We start from the raw sequence: 6,000 nt of genomic DNA, 5'->3' as shown, positions 1-6,000 counted from the left end.
TTCTGAGGACTCCTCAGAACTCCTCACCTCAAGATCACCCTCTGCAGATACCAGCATGGCCTTTCTACTTCCCCACAAGCTCAGCACCCCATTGGGATGCACAGGCAGAGCAGTCTCGGGTACAGTAAGAATGGTCCGTCCTAGAACCTGCTGGGAGATATTTCTTTTCTCCTACACAAGTTCTGGAAACTATTCTTCTGTGTTGTCAGTGCACCCAGCTCCACTCAGGTGAAAGCTCACATTGCTGGTAACAGGGAGATCATTTTATTCTCTAATCTTGGTACTGGGAACTCCTCTCCCAGTGTGTTTTCAGATCCCCACAGTGCCAACTGGATGAGTGCCCCAGCCCTGCTGGTAGCTGGGAGACATGGAACTCTCCATGCTTTCCCTTGCAGGAGGAAGTGTGGGGTTGGGGATCTCTCTCCTCCTGAGAACTCAGTGAACTCCATCCCCATAATCCCAGCCTGGTGGGAGGGCCTCCTTTCTAGACATGCCCATTCTTCACATTCTCAGGTCCCCCAGGGCACTGTCAATACACCTCAAACCCCATCCTGCTAAGTGCTCCCCCACCTGGTACTGGGAACTCCCTCCCACTGCCCTGGCTATGAATCTTGGCCCCCACCTACTGGTACATCACTAGTGAAAGCTGTTTTTCTTTTCCCAGGACTCTAGCTGGTTTCTAGAGGCTCCCATCCCCCTCTTCTTTTTCAAGCTGTGCTGAGCAGTGGTGATCTCTCAACCTTGGTGAAAGTCACTGTGTGGGCTGCCCAGCTCCGGTCCATAAAGTGCTTTGACTCCTGCTTGACTGACAAGTACAGATCCATAGACGGGACATGTAACAACAGGTAAATAGGACTGGCAGCTTACATTAGTAACACACAAAGCGTAATGCACAATCCTCCCACATTACTCTCTTAAGATCATTTTTAGCCCCCACTGGTAGGGAAGCCTAGTGTTGTTTGGGGAAACATCGGTTTTGCAATGGCACCTAGATGCAAACTGTGAAAGGATCAGCTGCCTCTCAACTGCCCCCTCATGGCCAAGGGTGGCTCTGCAGCACCGTGCCTCAGTTTCCCTTCTTAGACTCCTCAGTAAATCAGAAAAGACTTTCACGAGTCCAATAACAGTCCTTCTTGGAATCTGGTTTATTAATCCATGTTGTCCTCAAAGTCCCCAAATAATTTAAGCAGCTGTAGGTGGTACTGGAACCATAGGCATAGCTGAAAGAGTGAACCAGAGTAGGCCTGGCCTTGGCAGAACAGCAACACACCAGGTATTAGCTAACCAAGTAAGCACATTTCTGACTTGTGATAATAGAACAAGAGCACCCAGAGTTCTCAAGTATCTACACAAACAAATTCTCAAGACATGGTCCAGGGACCCACCGATCCCTCATAAGAGGATGGAATGACAGGTTAATGGCTGAGGAGGTTTTGTTCCAACTGATAGGTACAACATACAGGATAACAACCAAAAGCATATGAAGTGTAATATGTAATTTGTTTGTATGAATGCATAAAAGGAGAGTGCAAGCAAGGAGATGCACCTTTGTACTGGTCTAGGGCACAGCATCCTGATATGTTGATTGAATTGATCCCTTATCACAGGCACACATGGCCTGTGTGCCTTGCCACCAAACTCAGCCTGTGGTCTTTATGACTAACATTGAGGTCATCAAAAGGCACTCTGCTAGTGCAGAATACAGAGGATCTCTAGAAACCGCAGAAAAGCAGAACTAAGAGCAGCCACTCCTAGGCCTCTGCTATCTGGAGTCCTTCCACAGGTTTCTGCCTGCCATGTCCAACTCTCTCTGGCTTCACTCACGAGACCAGCAGGCAAACCCCACCCTTTCCTCCTCCCCTGGCTTCTCCAGGTCCCTGCAGGAGACCTGCCCCTCACTCTTTGTTGTATCTTCACATCAGTTTCCAGCTGGGCCCAGCCCCTCCTTCCCAAGAGGTCTGTTCTCTGCTGCTGCTTTCTCTCCAGGCTTTTCTCTGTCTAACCCCCAGAGGCCTGGTTTAGTCACATAATTCAATTCATTCCCTTCACCCGGGGAGGCAAACAGGCTGTAGTGTCACAAGTGGACTGGGCCATCTCCCCTAAGGCACAACTACCCTGTGACACAAATGTTGGGGTCCCATTGTGCTAGGCACTGTACATACACAAAAGAGACAGCCCCTGCCCCAAAGAGCATACACCCTAAAGACACAAAGAGGGAAAGAGGAAACAGAGGCACAGAGAGGGGAAGTGACAGACCCAAAGTCACACATTAGATCAGTGGCCAAGACTAGAACTGGGGCCTTGACCCCATTCCAATGCACTAATCCATAGGCCTGCGCAATACCTGGAGACAGGCTTTCTTCTCTTCTGTACATATGCACCTGCTTCTTTACGCTGGTGACTATGATTCATTCACATTGTGAGGTTATTTACATCCTCCCTGGCAAGAAGAACCCTCTCTAGGGAGGAGCAAACGGCCTATGCCTGTTGGCTCACTGAAGATTGTGAAGATGTGTCTACAGCTGGGATGGACCCCTAACGGCTTCCTACTGCCACTAGCATGTGAAAGTGGGTAAGGAGAGAGACATCCCTGTGTGCATAGGAATGGGCAGAGGTATCTTACAGACAGCCAACTGTGTGAGCAAGGAAGACCTGCTGGTCATGTAACCATCTCCTTCCCACGACCCCACAGCCCCCACCCCTTAGCTCCTCTCCTCTGTATTCCCCCACACAGACATGCTTTGCACTGTATAGAAATGGCACGTGAGGGAGAGCGGCTCATTCATACAAGAGTTTATATGGGGGTATGTGTGTGAGGTTGTCTGTGTGCACGTGATTGTGTAGCTATATGAAGTTACGGGTGGATGTTCAATGAGGAGAATGAGGAAGTGTAGTCTACAAGTAGGAGTATGTATGATGGTGGGGGGGGGAGTGGTTGTCTCTATGTAAGAGCACCTCAGTGTGTGTTTGTGCATGTTATGCTGTGTATACAGGTATATTGGGAATGCATAGGCTTGTTCAGGTCAGTGGGCAGGTCACTGGATTTGTATTAGAGCTGGGCAAATAGCATTAAAAAAGCCTCATTAGACCATCTAAATGAATTTGTTTTGACTATCTTTGGCCTGTTTGTGCTTCCTGTGATTTCTCCAGCAGCTAGTTCACCAGCAGGACAAGGTCTGGCCCTAGTGAGCTTTAACTGAACTCTGGAGAATGTTCACAAAAGCAAAATCTTGAATTAATAGGTGTTGTGTATTTTGTGTCTTGCCTAATTGCCTAGGTTGCTGTAGCAACAGAGTTTAGCTTGTTGCCATAGCAATAGAGTTAGACTATTAGGGGATTGCTCAGCTGGTCCTGGCTGGTTTTAGTGTTAGTTCAATAAAGAAGCTCCCTGTGTTGCATCTTTCTATGATCTTGTGCTGATTTCTCTCTCTGAATACAAGCAATTAAAAGGAATTCAACATAACAGTAGGCATGAGTAGTGATCCCTGAAACCTGATTCTTACAGTCCCACTAATTCAGTCAGGGAACAGAAATATGCCATGTGCCTCCCCTCCCCATCCAATCAAATGAGTAAAGCTTGAATTTCAACTATTACATATGCACAGTGAATGGCTCACAGGGAGACCAACTGGCAATTGTCTGAAAGCATTTGGGTGGCGATTTCATATAACAAATTCATCAGAGACAATCTGAAGTGGCTTGCAGACAAGACACACAGGAAAAGAGGCAACATTTGTCATATCTGTGCCTGCCTGAGACTCCTTCACCCAGCTCTAGTGAACACCTTGCACAAGGGGCCCCATTCTTGGGTTACCCTGAGGCACTGCTGTAACATGATTAAATGCCACACATGCTATTCAGAGTGGCATCGTTAGGTTGCTGCTTCTCCTGTGTTTTTATCTGACTGAAGCGAACCAAGCCAGGGAACTACAGACAGCTGTGTTATGTGGCACAGTGGCCACTTACTGGCTCCTGAGGACCCCCTTATGGTGAGGGTTGTCTTTGTGGCCATCCCCCCTCTATTTTCCCTTCATCCAGGCCCCTTTAAAAACTCAGTCTCCAGCAATCTTCTAAGCTCAAATCCTTCAATTCACTCTTCACCAGTTCTCCTCAGGCTGGGAACAATAGTATATCAACAGTTCATCTTCCCTTCTTTAACTCCTCATCACAGGTTTTACCTGGCTAGGGCTCTGCAGGGGCCAGACTTGCTCCTAACAGCAGCTGCTGCCACTTCACACAGTCTCCAGAGCTTCCCCACCTTACTACCAGAGGCTACCATACCCCTCAGTGCTGCGTCCTGCTGCCTTTTATATTGGAATCACCTGATTCCTCTCAGGTCATGGGACTCATCTTGCAATCAGGCCAGGGCAAAAGTAGCCCTAGGCTCTCCAGCCCCACAAGCCACCCTGTTTCAGGTGAAATTAAAATTGCTCCAAATTTGGAGTTGGGTATCTAACCACCAACCAGTTTGTTGCCCATTATTAACTGGACACCCCCAGCTCCTGCAAGGGGCATCAAGTCTCCCACAAGGTCCTGCCTACGCTGACTGAGAACGTCTCTCTGGATAGCAGCTACGCTCACATGCTAGTGGAGTGAGGCTAGTGAACTGACCATGACTTGGATCTAACTCCCCAAAGTGCCAGCACCACCTGTTTTGTGGATAGAACAGATTGTTCCCAAGTCTGCACGAACTTTAACCCATGCTTCCCTAGCCAGGTAACAGGCAGGCATTGTGCTCAGACAAATGGCTGGAGGTCAGGGACAGAGTGGGCTCAATAACAGAAAGAACAGTATGATAACAGTAATGATAATGCAAATTGACACAGTGCCACCTCTAGGTTCTGTGAATCTGTGCTCTCTCTCCCCTGGAATCGCCAGAGGGAATACTCCCCTAGCACTGATACCTTACCAGTGCTGCTGCTGTGTCTCTGGACCATAGGGTATTTACTGCTGTGTTTCCCCTGTCAGATCCCAGCAGATCTGTGGGGGCAGGATAGAGTGCACACCCTTTATCTGCTCCTCACCTGCCAGCAGCAGTGGTGAATCTAGCTTCCACCTAAGAGAGCTGCAGTCTCAAGAGCAGCTGAACAGCATCACCTCCTTTGCGGCTGGCATCATGGTGTACAGCAGCATGGCCTCGCTGGCCAGGAAACTCTGCAACTTCATCCATGAAACTGGGGGTGCCAGCTGTGAACGTGGAGTACTCTGATGTGGGGACTCCCCCTCCTGCCCTTCACTGAGAAGAAATCCCCTAATTCCTCTGCCTTGACTAGGACCCCCTGTGCCACCAACATGTCTGACAGTCTCTGCTTTGCAGGTAGAAGACACTCAGGAGAGCAGCACATGTCCATTTTGGTTGCTCGTCCAAGTAGGGTGACCAGATGTCCTGATTTTATAGGAACTGTCCCCATATTCTGGGCTTTGTCGTATACAGGTGCCTATTATCCCTCACCCCGTTCTGATTTTTCACACTTGCTACCTGGTCACCCTAGTTCCATCACACAGTTTAAATAAATATAGAGTCCCTTTTTGAATGAAAATTCCCCAAATTCTCCCTGATCCTGGAGTTCTTCCTCCTCTTCTAAGCAATGTCCCTCTCCCACGTGCTCCATCTGTGCTTCTAACTGGGACTCTCAAATAGCCTCTCTGATGTAATGCTTGCCCTCTAGAGGTCCCTCAGTGCTCCACCCCATGACTGTCTTAGGGGGCCTTTCGGAGCACATTTTGAGGCTATGTCTACACTGACGGTGGCAAAGTCATCACCGTCAGATTGACTTATCTGGATCGACCGAGCAGTCAGTGTAGACCCACTCAATTGATCAGGAAGTCGACGTTAGTAAACCACCTCCTCAAGTGGCGTAGCGCTGCGTCGACGGGAACACAGTTCCCATCGGCGCAGTGCAGTGAAGACACCACGCAGAACAGAAGTACAGCACTCAACAAGAGTTATGCAAACTACTCTGTGTAGCTTGTGTAACTCCTGACAACTGCCGCCAAATC

The sequence above is a fragment of the Emydura macquarii genome, unplaced genomic scaffold (genome assembly GCF_026122565.2).
Source record: "Emydura macquarii macquarii isolate MOO-44397 ecotype Brisbane River unplaced genomic scaffold, CSIRO-AGI_Emac_v2 contig_670, whole genome shotgun sequence".
NCBI classification, from domain to species: domain Eukaryota; kingdom Metazoa; phylum Chordata; order Testudines; family Chelidae; genus Emydura; species Emydura macquarii.
The sequence above is the reverse complement of the archived record's forward strand: the minus strand, read 5'-3'. Positions refer to the sequence as shown.